General features: G+C 45.3%; 1 protein-coding gene across 2 annotated transcripts in view; it reads left to right on the top strand.

Moving 5' to 3' along the window:
* The window catches only part of LOC121827513 (MHC class I-like protein MILL1), a 36,069-nt gene extending 34,011 nt beyond the window's left edge, over positions 1 to 2,058 (top strand). For both annotated transcript variants that reach the window (XM_076571209.1, XM_076571153.1), the window contains one exon: positions 873 to 2,058. The gene's annotated coding sequence lies outside the window, so the exon portion shown is untranslated. The remainder of the gene's footprint in view (positions 1 to 872) is intronic.
* Positions 2,059 to 16,222: the final 14,164 nt, after the last annotated feature.

Here is a 16,222-nt window from a genome sequence, read left to right on the forward strand (position 1 = left end):
GCATGGGCATTACACTGTGTTTTGTCAATATCCCCTGTTCTTTTCTGAATAGAAATGGAGGAGGAAAGGATCCACTAAGGGACACAAGAAGGGGTCGGGGAGGGAATGGGAGGAGAGGAGAGAGTGGAAACTCCAGTCCCAATGTAGAAATAATTAATTAATTTTTAAAAAAATGACTGTAATGTAAGTCAAATCAAGGTTTATTTTTAAATATCTGGCTTTTAAAACATTAGATGACATTTATAAGTATCAGACTGGCGTAATTGGTCTTCAGTGGTTCTCAACCTGTGGGTCATGACCCCTTTGGGGGTCACATATCAGACATCCTGTATATCCGATATTTTCTTTTATTTATTTATTTATTTATTGGTTTTTTTCAAGACAAGGTTTCTCTGTGATGTTCTGGTGCCTGTCCTGGATCTCACTCTGTAGACCAGACTGGCCTTGAATTCAAAGAGATCTACCTGGCTCTGCCTCTTGAATGCTGGGATTAAAGGTGTGCACCACCACCACCACCACCACCACCACCACCACCACCACCACCGCCCAGCTCAGATATTTTCATTATGATTCATAGCAATATGATTCATGGTCATTACAACATGAGGAACTGTATTAAATGGTTACAGCATTGGGAAGGCTGAGAACCACTGCTCTAGATGTTTCCCATGTGGGGCCTGCACTGTTCTAACTATATTGGCATATATCCACCATTCCTATTTTATTATTGGTGGGTCAGTACAGATGTGTCCCTCTGATCTGAGTGACCTGTTAGGCCTATGGCTTTGAGATCTACTAGGGGTTGGATATATTTTTTTAGACATTACCAATTCATTCATCACTTGAGTGTTCCAATCTCTAATTACCCACAGGTTACCCCATTGGACGAACATTTCCCAGTATGCAGTGAGAGTCTGGTGACCTGGTTCGAGAGTGGAATTCCCTCTTGGGTGGTGTGCTCCTGGGCTCTGAAGAACTCTGTGCCTCTGAATGAACAACCTGAGGTACTGGTCAACTGGATGACTTGTCCTGAAGATGCCCATGGGATTTGGATGAAGACAGCTTTCTAGGACCCCTGCATTGCCCACATCCTATTATAGTGTCTCCTGAGGGAAAGGTTCTGCCAGAGCTCTGGTTGTTAGCCACAGCCCCAGGCAGTGGGAACATTGATGGGACATATGGAGGAAATGAGAAATTATGACATGGACATAATTTTATCATTGGAGTCACTGCCTGTGTTAACCCTTCATGTGTGTTACTGACTAGGGGTTCCTCTATTTAAGAGGGTGGGGAACAGTTCAAAATGACCTCCATCAATTGCATCCCCTATAATTGTGTCAACACCACCCCCACCCCGTGCTCACAGTAAGAGCCTCTCTTGCTTCCACAGCCTCCCTTAGTTATGGCTCCTGTACACCTTGATGATACACCATGTGATTTTGAAGGACGGATTCTCAGGGAACTATATCAGGCTCTTTCTAGAGAAAGGAAGGTTTTAAAGAGCCCAGAATATGAAAAATTGTATGCGTATAGCCTATATGAGTATTCTGTGGGTGCTAACTGTCTCAAAACAAGCTACCTGAGCCTTTGTCCTACATTCTCCCAGATACAGAGAAGTAGTTAGAACAGACCCATGGCTATGTAAACATCTTGAACTAACACCCTGTAGCCAGAGGTTGTCAATTCTGACTCTGAGGGTGAATCAAGTCAGTTGTAAATCTTAACCCCTGCACTTCCCAGAGGATTAGTAGCTGTAAATCCTGAGCTCCAGAGTAATCTCCAATGGCTATAAATTCTTATGGGATGACTCGTCCCTAACAGGCTTGAAGGGCAGCAGACCCAAATCAGTAAAAAAAGATACTTTCTGAGAGCCAACCTGGGTCTGCTAAGGGCCTTAGCAACAGCAGCTGAGACATGATCTATGATGACCTGGACCAATGAGAGGCAGCCATGTCACACCAGCAGATGCATACTCATCAGACCTTCCCCCAGGGTGGGGTGGAGGGTATATAAGGCTGGCCTCTTCCTGAATAAACTGAGCTTGTTGTTTCAACATTCTCCAAGAGTCTGTGTCGTTGACTCTTTGCTTGCTTGGCCCCCTCCTCCAAAAGGAACAACAGCACAGGACCCTGCCACAAATTCTGGCCCCAGAAATGTACTCCCTACCCCACGGTCTTTTACTATAAAAAGACATAATGCAGTCATTTCTCAGGGTCACAGAGAAAATAACTGTCTGTGGCCCTAACTAGTTAGAAGTTTTTGTACCCCCACGGTGATGGAATAAAGTTGCTTCTGTAAGGATTCTGTATGTATGCAGCTCGGGGGTGGGGGGGAGTAGGGGGTTCTCATCTGGCACCTTATTACGTCATCAGCAGGCGACTGCGTCCCAGCCTAAAAGCCAGACGTGCACCCCTACGCCCTCTCTCCATCTCTGTCTCTCTCTGTGTGTCTCTCTCTGCTCTCGGTCTCTCTCTGTCTCTCTCTTTCTCTGCATCTCTCTCTGTCTCTGCGTCTCTCTCTCTGTCCTATCCCCTCTTCACTCTAATAAAGCCCATTCTAACTGGTAACCATGGCTCGCGACTCTTCCGCTGCCGACCAAATCAGCGCCGTTTACCCTTCGGCTTCTCCTCATCTAATTTTGGCCGCCTCATCCTCAATCAGTTTCATCAATTCCCAGACCCAGCAGTTTTTAGGTGTATTTTAAGTAACATTTCTGCAGTAATCTCTGTTAGAGCTTCTGCAGCTGCTTCCACGGTGGCCCTGACCCCACACAAGTGCACACTGCCCATTTTATTAATCACTTTGCTTTAATGCTTCTGCGGCTTCGGCAACACAAGAATGTATAGACACAAACCTATATCCTTGTCACATGCTTTAGAAGTTGTGGGATTGCGCCTAGGGGATGCAGTACAAGCAACATAACATCAGTTATCCCTACTGTGTCCTGCAGGCCTTAAATATGCCTGTGTTACACCTTTAAGCTATAATGAATCCAGATGAAAATGAGATAAAATTAAAAATCATCTGCAGAGAATATGGTGTCATAAGAATGTTCGTTTAGGTTTATTAACACTCAGGCAATGAACTACTGTCCTAGGCTGTGCTCACCTCAAATTCAGTTCCCATTTGGTGCTGACCCAAGATTTATTACAAAAGGCACAAGGATTCAACTCTTTTATAGTTAGCTGAGAAAGGTTTTTCGAGACAGGGTTTCTCTGTGTAGCTTTGTGCCTTTTCCTGGAACTCACTTGGTAGCCCAGGCTGGCCTCGAACTCACAGAGATCTGCCTGGCTCTGCCTCCCGAGTGCTGGGATTAAAGGCATGCGCCACCACCGCCCGGCTGAAAGAAGCATTTCTTTATGCAAGTATTTGCTACACATTTTGAGCTTTGAGGAATGCCATGGGGGAACCAGAACAAAACAAAAAAGAACATGTCTCATTGGGGATTTTCCCCAAGCTTTCTTCAAGATTTGCAAACCAGAGAAAACTCCTCTACTGTGAAACCTCTAGCTGTGGACTACTGTACCCTGACCAGAGCTGCAGCCCTGAGCCCTGTCATTGGGGCCTCTGCCCAGGACTGAGCATTGACCAATGAGGACAACCTGTTAGATTTCTAGGGGGCTTAAAACGGGAAAAGGCAGAAAAATAGGTGCCGACCTTAGACAAGCAGGACTGTGTTTATTGGTGCACACAGGAAGGGGGATAACTCTAAAAGATGGCTGGAAATGATCACAGCACGTATCTTATGTTTCCTCTCTCCCAGGGTTTCCTTGCCTGGCTGCAAAGGAAGCTGCAAGGTGTCATCTTTTACCAGGAAACTGTCCCAGCCCTCGCCTACATGGCAGAGACTGCCTAAGTAGGAACTCCGTGGATGGCTACTTACGTTAACCAACACAGACAGTGAAGCAGCCAGTCTGGACCCTCCTCTTTCACATGCTGGAAATTACATGTCACAAAACTGCAGACAAAGTAACTCACCCATACTAAAGGAATATGTCTCCAAAACAGAAACCTCCGAATCCTCTCATCCCACAGCCTCACACAGCTGGACCTTCAGAACCAGGACTCAGCTCAGAGTCAGTCTGCCCTAAAGTTCACTTGCCCACTTCCCTGATCCTCAACCAAGGGACTCTCTGATGTCCGTCAGTGACATTTTTCACCCCTGAGAAAAGGAGTGAAATTAGTAACATGTCCTGTTCTGACTGGGGACAGGCCTTCCAAGCACCTTCACTTCCCCTTCCAACCACAATGACATCAGAGGTGAGTCAGTCACCGGGTGAGACAGGAACCGACTTGAGAAGAGTCCTGAGCGGCTTGTAGTCTGCATGGCTGCTGAGGGCACCACCACTTAACCCTGTGTTAGATGCAGGATCTATTGGAAGTGACAAAGCAAAGACCTGTCCTTCACATTCCAGGAGGAGAAACAGTGGCATGTCAGAAAACATGATTTCCTGTCTAGTACGTGAGCTGGGGAGTCCTGGAATTCTTCAGAAATTCTCCAGAAACAAGTGACTTAGTTCTAGAGTTAAATCTAACTGTCCGTTGGTTTTCACGTCCCTGACAACATGTCCCCTTGAGCTGCAGATGACCAAGATTAACATCTCTGAAAAACAGGTCCTCCCAGATCCACAGACACCTGAGAAGGCCTACAGGGTGGAGACATGGGATACTTGGCTGCAGACAGATAGCTGGTGTTAATATTCTGACCCACCCCTTGGGGACCCACTCAGCAGCCTCCTGATGCCATCCTATGTTCCCTTTAAGACAGAATTCCTTCCCCCTTTGCTCTGTCTCTCTCCCCTCTCAACAGAAGTAGTGCACCTCTCTCTCCCTCTCTCTCTCCTTTCTCCTTCCCTCCATTTCCTCTACCCTCCCTCCAAATAAACTTGCCACATGGATGACAAATCTGCTGTGTGAGTAACTTTCCACTGTCCACCACCCAGTATGGCATGTCTCACCCACCGCGGGGCACCTTGGTCTAAAACCTGCCAAGGCCTCCCACACACCGTATCATTACAGCTAGCTGGTGCTTCATATCTGCCACCTGTGACCTGTGTGAGCCTTTTCTGTGCCTCAGGTTCCCAGTCACAGCACACATGACGAATGAATGTTTCGATGTCTATAATGTAGCCTCAAACATGAGCAAGGACCTGAAACTAGGACAGAACAGCTGTCCACATCAGCAGCATCTGTTACTATTTGCCTGCAGGAGAGAATCCAATACACAATCCCTGAGGACACGCAGTCATCTGGAGGACCTATGTCCTCTATTCCACCCCTGCTTGTGGACCATGACATTCCTGTGACATGTCATAAGCCCATCAGAACAGTTGGCTAAGGGCCTGAGAGTCTGTGCAGCTGTGCTCTCCATGCTGAGACTCAGGACATGCTCAGGCGGCCTCGCCCAACTGTGGCTCTCATGGCAGTGCACTGGCTGGATCCATGAGCAGGGAGATTCAGAGAGCTGATAAATCGTTCTTCTCTGTTAGCTCTAACAGGTCAGATTCCAAGCCTCCTCACACTCCCCCAGCTCACCTGGAGTCAGGATTCTGGAGCAATGATCTGGAGCCAGGACTTCCTGGTGGTCAGTCCCCCCTCTAGTAAGATTCCATAGTTCCCTCAGCCAGATCCCCCCTGAGTTCCAAGGTTTTCTTAGGGCTATATTTATGGTGAGACCCAGACAATCTGGGCTTGTTTTGACTCTGATTGACCTACCCCCACACACATCCTGCTCTCAGCAGGGTGAATTCGCATGAAACATTCTGATACTGCAGTTTGTCTACTGTGGGTGTGTCCTGCACTAACTTCTAGAACCCCAATGTGGGCACAAAATACTGATGGGAGTAACAAGGAGGGCTGGGGGGCAGGGATGGGGAATGGGAGAACACATAGATCTCCTTGGGAGGGGGAAATAGAATAGATTTTGTGAATGGCTTAGATTGCAGCAATCAAAGTCCAGCAATCAAAAGCCCCTAATTAATTTTCCCAACTAAAATTAAACACCTTATGCTAACACGGCATTTCCCCTTGTGCCTTTATAAACCACCATTTGCCTATGGGCCATGTCTTCTCCTCTCTATCCAGAGGCAGTTCTTTGTCCCGCTCCAGGACAAATACTCCATCCACCTCTCTCTTGTTCCCTTCCCCTTCTCCCTCATCCTCTATCTCCTGTCTTTGTCTCTTATTTCCTGCCCTCTGTCCCTCTGGGGCAAATACATCTCCTTTGTGCTGAGAACTTGGTCTTGGGGTGTCCTGAGTCAATACCATTCACTATACTGGTGCAGAGAATCAGATCAGCCTACAGGATTCCCTGCTAATGTGTCTCTTTTTGTAAATGCAGAATTCTTGTAAGCTCCAGGGAGTGGACTTGGACCCTCCTCACACCTCACATGGGTCAAATGGACTCCAGATAAATACTGCCAATCAGCAGCCTAAGTTTCCTCGTTCTCCTGCCTGTTCCTGAGGGTGGGATCTCCTTCACCTTTCCCTGGTCTTGGGACTCACCTTCCCCAATTACCAGGAGCTAAGGGAAAAAAAATTTCCCCTAAACTCCTTATCTTCTGCCAGCATCCTGCAAGGTCCAGGTGTTCCCTCGGAATCTGCATCCCAAAGAGTTTAAAAAATGACTGGCCCCAGTTGGTCCAACCTCACAGACTGCTTCAACGAGGCCTGTACTTTCCAAGCACCAGATGGGAGCACAGAGCCTGGACAGTGAGTGAAACAGCCAGCTATCCCAGGATTTAGCCAGCACCTCAGCTTTCTCAGGCCCCCCAAAATGCCATCGCCACAGACAACAGGAAGCAGTCTAGAGAACACAGTGCCCCCCTTTCCACCTCACCAGCCACCTCATTATTTCCCCACATTTTTATAACAAAAGGGAGGAATGTTACTTCCCACTGCAACAGTGTCCTGCCTCCACTACCAAAGCAGTTACCTCATCACTTGTCACCATGCTCACCCCCTAAAAGTGTCCACCAGGCACAGTTCTCTCTTTTGCTGTTTTTGTTTCTTGCTCCTCTTGCTCTCCTGTCTGTCTGTCTGTCTGTCTGTCTGTCTACCTCTCTCTCTCATGCTCCGACTCCTAGACAGCTTTATACTCTTTCACTCTCCCTCTCCCCCAATAAACCTGTTGTGCTTGGTGGTGTTTACTTAGTGGCATACCGTGGCCACACACACACACACACACACACACACACACACACACACACACACCCTTAGCCCAGTTCTCAGGCCTTCAGGCACCAGCCTTCTCCATCCAACAGTGGGGAACTGGTGAGTGTCCCCCTGAACTCCCTGCATTCCTACAGATCTGATAAGCACATTCCATTCAGTTAGGTGTAGTTGGCCAGTTTTCCTTTCACTTTTGGTGGCTGCACTGCCAGACTCTGGAGCCCTTCCCCCTCTGAGAACCCTGCTGCTAAGTCCTGGTTTCTTCCTCAGACGCTCTAGGGTCATTCTCTTAGTGATGGAATCTGGGTGACAACCCCTCCCTCCCAGAAATCCTGTTCTTGCCCTCTCAAGAGATATTGGGTTCCCCGGTCTGGTCCCCCAACCTTGGCCCACCCACCTTCACTGTTGATAGAAACGTTTCCTCCACCCAAAAAGTTCATATCAACGGTGCCCTTAGGCACCCAGCAGTAACTCTGGTGCCTGAACATGCCTCTGTTTTCTCTTTTGCCTGCTCCAAGTCCTCTGTGTGACTCTGAACTTTTCTACACTCCATTGTAAGCTTTTGCATTGTTTCGTGTCCTATTTAACTCTCTGCCCACTGCAGGAATACAGACTGTCAGGCACTCTGTGCCCACCAGCTGCCACACTGCCATGGCCCTGGCTCCCTGCCATACAGCCCATGCTGCTGCAGAGCCAGCCTGTGCCAAAGCTTCAGCCTTGGCAAGGATGCCGCAAGCCACACCCCTCGGGTCTGAGCTGCTCTGAGGCCACTGCCACAGTTCCCACTGCCCACAGCTGCCGAAGTCCCCACTTCCTTTCGGTCCCCCTGAGCTCCAGTAAAGCTCCAACAACCCACCTCCTTCTACCCCTCCATCAGCCACTGGCCACACTCACTCCCATGTCAGCCCCGCCCACTCTGCATGGCCCAGTTCAGCCTGGCCTGGTGAGGAGGAGTCAATGCTCACTGAGAAGCAAAAAAAAAAAAATTGGTCCAAAATCAGTTTCTCCAACACTCCTTAACGACGAGCAACCCAAACAAATCCATGTCTTCTCTCCTGTACTCCTAGAAACTGTAGCTTCCTTAGACCCATGGCGGGGGCACAGTGAGACATTTTCCCCACTACCTCTGCCAAGAGCTGCCCGCTAAGTCTGGCAGCTCCCCTCAGTCCTTCTGGGCCTCTGCAATGTCCCTCTGGTCCCTCAGCTTCTTCCTGGAAGTCCTGCAGCTTCCTCAGGTCTGTGTCTGGGTTACTATGAGCCTCCCCCCCACACGCTGTCACCCCCAAAAGCCCCCTCCTTTCAGCCCAGTGCACCCTCCAGTCCTGAAACCAAATCCCTTTGCCCATCCTCCCTCCAGCCATCTGGGCCACACTTGCTCGCATAGGATCCCCACCCACAGCTGTTGCCCTGTTACAGCTGAGGCCAGCAGCTGCCTGTAATTTACGATCTTCTATCTCACACCTCCCTCTGCCAGGGCCCTTGCCACGTTCCCACCTTAACCCTTTCCTGTCCTGACACTGCCTACAGACAAACTGAGTTATATCAAAACAAACAAACAAACAAACAAACAAAAAACCCAAAACCCTGCAATAGTCTGTAATGATAAAAGTTTACCACAGTTATGGTCTATGGTTTATTTTCATGCTGAAAGATTTCCAATTAAATTTTCAACTCGAACTTTAAGGATGAAATTTAGCAGGGATAAAGCTACAAGTCCTAATCTTATAAAAGTTGTATTAACTTCGTATAAACTGTCAAAGGTAATTAAAACATACAAGTTAATAATCAGATCCTTATAAATAATCAAGTTCTTTAATGTGTTCAGAACTACACTCATAGTTATGATTAATTACCCATATAAGCTTTATTTACCCTCCTGTTGTGTTTTCAAGGTTAACCCTAAAATCAGGAATATGTAATAAATACTTAGTTCTCAAGCTCCTCAGAGATCTGCTGAATATGGCATTTAAAATGTTCAACAAAATCTTCCACAATAAAAAGAGACCCCCTCCTAACAAAAAACAAAAAACAAAAAACACTTCCTGGTCTCCAAAGAAAACAGATGGGACAGTACACTATTGGCTTCCACCTGGACTGTGGTAATGCTAACCATTGGGAAAAACAGCCCCATGCCTCACCAGCTGGCAGGAACCTGCACAAACTGTGGACATTTTAGACTAACTGCTGAACCCAGCCTGGGCAAAGTAAGTCAGTTTTCCCGAGTTCTTCCCCTACAGGAAAAATTCCTCTGACCTGGTCTGACAATTGAAGGCCACAGCACTGTGTGAGAGCTAAAGACAAAACGTGGCTGACAGCTGAAGACCAACTGCTTCTGCCTTCTGAACCACACGCCTCAAATGACTAAGTCTCTGTTGCATTAACTAATACAAAAACTATTTAAATTATACTTCCCAGTCAAATTTATCCTTCTCAGATCTCTGATGGCATGATGACTAACTATAGCTTTAAAAGCAGCGGACACTCGGCTGCCTGGTCAGTCCATTTCGTAGGTACAGTTTACCCTCCTGGCAGGCTTCACACTAACAGAGATTAGAATTTCTAATGGTTGTGAGAGACAGACAAGTAAATTGTGTAGGTCAGAGAAAATGAGTGATACAAGTTATACATGTCTAAGAAGGTCATTTAAAATATGTATAGAGCTGATATTATGAGTCCAAAAAAAATGTGTTAAGGTCTAAAGATATGAAAGCTTAAGAAAGTGACTCATGGGTCTGAGAAAGTAATTTAAGGCATATGAATAGTTGTTTCAGATTTTTTTTTTTATCTCTGTGCTACTGTTGGAGTCCCACTCATCATCACTCACAATCAGAATATACAACCAGTCCTCCAGACCCCCCACACTCCTCCTTTCACTTGCTCCTTTCACAGATTTTTCTCCCCATTCCCTCAGGCCCTATCCCCTTACTAGGAGAGGATGTCCTCTCCAGAACCGACGTAAATTTTGCCTTCTACCCCAACAACAGCTACCAGGACACTCCTGCATCCCTCCTCTTCCTTTCCTCAGCCTCTCTATTGGCACTATCCCACTCTCCAAAAACCCCAAAACCTCTCTTGCCCTCTGCCCACATCTTTAGTCAACCCCATTGTATGGGGTGCTGCCTCCCCTTCCCTTGCTGTTCATCATAAATCCCTCTCTATAGTACTCAAAGACCCTTCTGCCTATATCTCTAAACCCCAATACTCTCTACTCTTAACCAGCCTTTGCCAGCCTCAAACCCATCATTTCTACCCCACACCTCCTCACCCTACAATACTTCCATACTAACAGTCTAAAATCCTAACCAAACCACCCATCTAGTTCAGGATCTTTGCTCCATTAATGCTGCTGTCATCCCTTTACATCCTTAAGTCTCTAACCATTATGCTATTCTCTCCATTTTCCCTGACATCACCACTCACTTTTCAGTCCTAAATCTTAAAGACACTTTCTTCTCTGTACTACTGGATGTCCACTTCTAAGACCTTTTTTGCCTTCACATTAGATGGATCTTGATACTCAACAATCTCAACAACTGACCTGTACTGTCCCTCCCCAGGGATCTGGAGACAATCCCTGACTTTTTCAGCGAGACTCTTAATAAGAACGTGGCCTGCCTTCCCCATTTTTCCTCCCCCTGCTTCAGTATGTAGATGACCTCCTCCTTTACAATCCGTCCCTCTCTGACAGCCAATCTGACACAGTCTCACTCCTCAGTTACCTTGGCTCCAGGAGGTACTGGGTCACCCAAAACAAAACTCAGCTCTCCTCTCCCCAAGTCACCTGTCTTGGATTCTCTCTCAACCCAACCCATACACACTTCATTTTTTACCATTTTGCCCGTCTCTACTCCTTATCTCTGCTCCCAACAAAATCTGAACTGCCTTTTTTTTGAGGATGGCCAATTTCCTACACTCATAAGTCCCTGAATAATCAATCCTAGTACATCCTCTATACTAAGCTGCTTCTGAAACTCCCCACACCCACACCCACCCTGCAAGAACCCCTCTGTCAAATAACAAACAACTCCTTAAGCGTAGAACATACTCCTTTCTAGTCCATCACTCCACCTCCCAGATCTATGCAGATATTTCCATCTTTACACTTCCAAAACACATAATCACTTCCTAGGACCAACATTTGTCCCTATCAAAACTCTAGACAACACTATCTGCAGCTGACCTCCTTGCTACACATTCTTGATGCAGCCTCTTTGCTCAGCTCCAAATCTAACAAACTCCGGGATCTCCCCTTACAGTTGTTGATCCCCTCTCACAATCTAGTCCCACCAATATCTCCCTCAAGATCACCTGTTCCTGACCCCTCCATTGTCAGTAAGACAATAATCATGCTAACATGACAGCCCATCAAGCTGCCCGTTCATTCTACTTTTATGACTCACTCCACTTCCCTCCAAGCTACCCTACCACATAACCAAAATAGCAACATACCTAATCCTCCTGCAACACAGGATACTCTCCTAAGCTCTGCTTTGCATGTTCAACCTCACCCTCCAGTTTCTGTTCTTTCAAGATCCCCCATTCCCCACAAATCTCATCTATCTTCTCCTATTTTTCTTCTGGCCAAAGGATTGCCACACATCCATTGCCAACTGACTCCCCTAAATTCATGAACTGTCCAACATCCTCAGATATCAAACACTCTGAACAAATCCCACATTCCTAATTCAAGACACAACTAAACCCAAGCTATGTCCCCTCCCATCTCTCTCTCACACACACACTCACGGCCAAACCTTCATTTGGGTCATGCTCATCCAACAAACTCTTTCTCCTAAACTTCGCTGATATCTCCTTCAATGCCTCCTATGACTTTCTTTGTCCCTCTCTTCAAATCTATCTGTTAGTTGAAGTCCCTCTTGTCACCAACACCCCAGTTGCTAATGCCCCACCCTCACTACTGACTACTTGTCCCCTTGACCATCCAAGTCCCCTTTGGGAACCAAAGCCAAGTTCTGAAGATTTATCTAAATTTTTCTATTATCAATAAAAACTTGGGAGTCAGATATTGGGGTAAAAACCCAATAGATCAAGAAAGCAGAAGAGGGATGACCAGCTGACCCTCTCTCTCCACCCTTCTCAGATCAAAAAGGCTCATCTATAGCCAGAAGTCTTCCTGTGTCCAGCAGCCACTCAGTCCCAAATAAACACGCAGAGGCTTATATTAACTGCAAACTGTTTGGCCTATGACTTAGGCTTATCATTAACTAGCTCTTACAACCTAACTCAACCCATTTCTATTAATCTATGTATTGCCATGTGTTCTGAGGCTTTATCTTTGTCCCATAACATTTTGCTTCCCAGGCAGCAACTCACAGCATTTGCTCTGATTCCACCTTTCTTATTCCTGTATCTCTCTTGGATTTCCTGCCTGGCTCTATTCTGCCTTGCCATGGGCCATATGAGCTTCTTTATTAACCAATGATAACAACACATATTGACAGCATACAGAAAGATCACCCCACAGCACCCATGAATCTTTCTAAGCCCCTCCTTATTCTTTGCCGTGTCTCTCTATCATATCCTGAGTCCTCCAAAATCTCTGTGGCTAATTCTGATCAACTAGTCATTGACTCTGCCACCTGATTCAAGGTTAACTTTATTAATAGTTTCAATGTCACAACGTGATCAAATATCCTGCAACAAAGTTCTTTCAACCTTTCTACACCAACCCCCAAAACACGTTATAGACCATCCCTCTCACCCTTTACCAAAAGCCTCCCAAGTCATATTCCTAAAATTTCAAAACCCACCTGAACACCTCAAGAGAGACTATTATGATGTAACAAAAGCCTCTCAAATTGTAGTCTCCCCAACACAACCAGACCCTGCTTTCAGATAACAGTTGTTCCCCAATTAACATTACACCACCAATTTAAATTGTCCTAACTCCTCTCAAGAACTCTCAAACACATTCCAGATAAGTACTCCTGCCAACCAACAGCCAAGTTCCCCCCACCTACTGCCTATTCCTAAGGATGGCATCTCTCCCTCTTTCCCTGGTCTTGGGATTCCTCTTCCCAACTATCAAGATCATGAACCTAAAAGTACATTCAAGATAAAAAAAATTCTTCTAAACTCCCTAACTTTACCCTTGTCCTTAGTCTATCTGTCTCAACATTTTTCAAATAAACTACAGCAACTCCAATGATAGTTCCAGCTATTTCCTCAAAATCTACATCCTGGTCCAGCCTCATAGACTACACTTCCCGAGCATCAGATGGTCCCCCAGAACCTAGATGTCGACTGACTACCTGCTCTTCCTGGCCTTGACCAACAATCTAGCTTCCTTAGGTCTACTAACAATAAGCACCCCAACTCAGCAACAAGCAGCCAGAGAGAACAACACCCACTTACCCAACACCCAGTGACACAATAATAAAACAAAAAATGATGGAATGAAGGGACTCTAGACAACCTCAGCAGGCAAACATGGCTCTGGAAGGCCTTGTCCTCCCCAATTCCCTCTGCCTTTCTGAGAGACATCAGATTATATTTCTCAAGCTAGCCACCAAGGTCTATTCTCTTATTTAGCCAACCCCTCCTCCTGAGACTGACTACCAAGGTCCAGCTATCAAAGAATTGAAGTTCAGCAATCAAAATCCCCTTTGGCTGCCCTAATTAGCATCCACAATCAAAATAAACCAACTCATCCTAACATAGAGTTTCCCCTTTTACCCTTATAAACCACCATTTTCCTATGGGCCATGTCTTTCTCCTCTCCATCCAGAGGAAGTCCTTTGTCTCCTTTTCCTTGTTCCCTTCCCCTTCTCTCCAGTCCTCTATCCTCTGTCTTTGTCTCTTATCCATGCCCTTTGTCCCTCTGGGGCAAATAAATCTCCTTTGTGCTGAAAACTTGATCTTGGGGTATCCTGAGCTGATACCAGTCCCTACATAGACAACCCAGAGACACAGGATAAAATCAAACATGACTGGGGGGAAAATTCAATGAAATTATTGCTAATGATATTCTGCTGTACTCATAGATTGGTGCCTATCTCAGTTGTAATCAGAGAGAAATCATCCAACAACTGACAGGAATAGAGGCATCCCTAATACTGGGGTTTTGATAGGCTATGGCTCTTAGGGGTGCATGGTCACCTCAAATAGTACAATTTCATTTCTCTCTCTCTCTCTCTCTCTCTCTCTCTCTCTCTCTCTCTCTCTCTCTCTCTCTCTGTGTGTGTGTGTGTGTGTGTGTGTGTGTGTGTGTGTGTGTGTGTGTGATATAATTTTAGGTAACAGAATGAGTCCCTATGACTTTTTCAAACACTCTAAGTGGTATTTATCCCTCCTCCTTCCTTCTCCCTCTGTATAGTGTTCATTCCCCTTCACCAATTAAGACTGCCCTTTTCCCCTAGTTCCCCCTTCATAGCACCTGTGACCTGCTCCTTCTACCCCAATGGTCTCTTCCAACTTTCCTGGTTTCTATGGCTCTCCCTCTTATGTACACACATCTGAAGATTCCAAGGTGGCAACTGCAAATGGGAAAGAACATGGGCTGTTTGTCTTTCTTGGTCTTTGTCACCTCAGTCAGTATAATTTCTAGTCACACCCACTTACTTGCAAATTTTATTATTTCATTTTTCTTACCTGAATAGTGTTCTACTATGTATAAGCACCACACTTTAACACAAACCATATCATCATCCAAATCGATGCAGAAAAAGCCTGTGACAAAAATCTAACATACCTTCATGGTAAAAGTCCTTGAGAGAATAAGGAACAGGGGAAGCACACTTCAACAAAATAAAAGCAAAATGTGGCAAACTCATAGCCAACATCATCCAAAAGCGAGAAAATCTTGAAGTAATCCTATTTAGACCACGAAGTAGACAAGGTCCCCCTACTATCTCCACTCCCTTTCAATTTAGTGCTGGAAGCACCAGCTGGAGCAAGAAGACAAGAGAGGAAAATTAAAGGAATACAAATAGGAAAATCAGAAGCCACAATATCTCTACTTGCAGATGGTATTATATTATACAGAAAAGATCCCAAAATTCCACAAGAAAACTTCTAGAAATGATCAACAATTTCAGTGAAGTTGCAGGATACAAAAACAACTTACAAGAATCAGTAGTCTCTCTCTCCAACAACAACAAACACACTAGGAAAGACATCATGGCTACACTCCCACCCACAGTGGCCTCAGAAAATCTAGGAATAAATTTAAACAATGAGGTGAAAGACCTCTATAATGAAGACTTTAAAATCTCTGAAGGCAGAGATTGACACTAAAGAGTGGAAAGACATCCCATGCTCATGGATTGGTATAAATAATATTGTGAAAATAATCATTCTAACAAGACAGTTTGCAGATTCAGTGCAATCCTGATCAAATCCTACTTCAGGTTTGGTTTTTTTGTTTGTTTATTTGTTTTGTTTTGTTTTGTTTTGTTTTGTTTTTTCACAAAAATAGAAGGAAAATCCTAAACTTCATATGGAACTGCAGAAGACCCCAAATAGCCAGGGGTATCTGAGCAAAAAGAACAATGCTGAAGGGATTGCAATTCCAGATTTCAAAATATTACAGAGCTGTAGTAATAAGAACAGTATGGTACTGGCACAAAACCAGACATATAGACAATGGAACAAAATGGAAGATACCAAATATGAATGCACATAATTACATCCATCTGATATTTGACAAAGATGCCAAAAACGTGCACTGGAGAAGAGACAGAATCTCCAACAAGTGCTGCTGTGAAAACAGAATGTTGACATGTAGAAGAATGAACTTAGAAAAGTATCTGTCACCCTGCACAAAAATTAACTCCAAATGGATCAAACACCTCAATGTGAAATATGAAAGACTGAAAATGCTAGCAGAAAACATCCCCAGTACCAACATGATGGCTCAAAACTGCCTGTAGCTCCATTCCCAGAGGATCTGATGCCCTCTTATGACTCTGAGGGGATTATACATATGGTTCACAGACATATATACAGGTAAGACACTCCTACACACAAAATAATGAAATAAAATCATTTTTAAAAGTTAATGAGCCGGGCAGTGGTGGTGCACAATTTTAAT

The sequence above is a fragment of the Peromyscus maniculatus genome, chromosome 1, assembly GCF_049852395.1.
Source record: "Peromyscus maniculatus bairdii isolate BWxNUB_F1_BW_parent chromosome 1, HU_Pman_BW_mat_3.1, whole genome shotgun sequence".
NCBI lineage: Eukaryota > Metazoa > Chordata > Mammalia > Rodentia > Cricetidae > Peromyscus > Peromyscus maniculatus.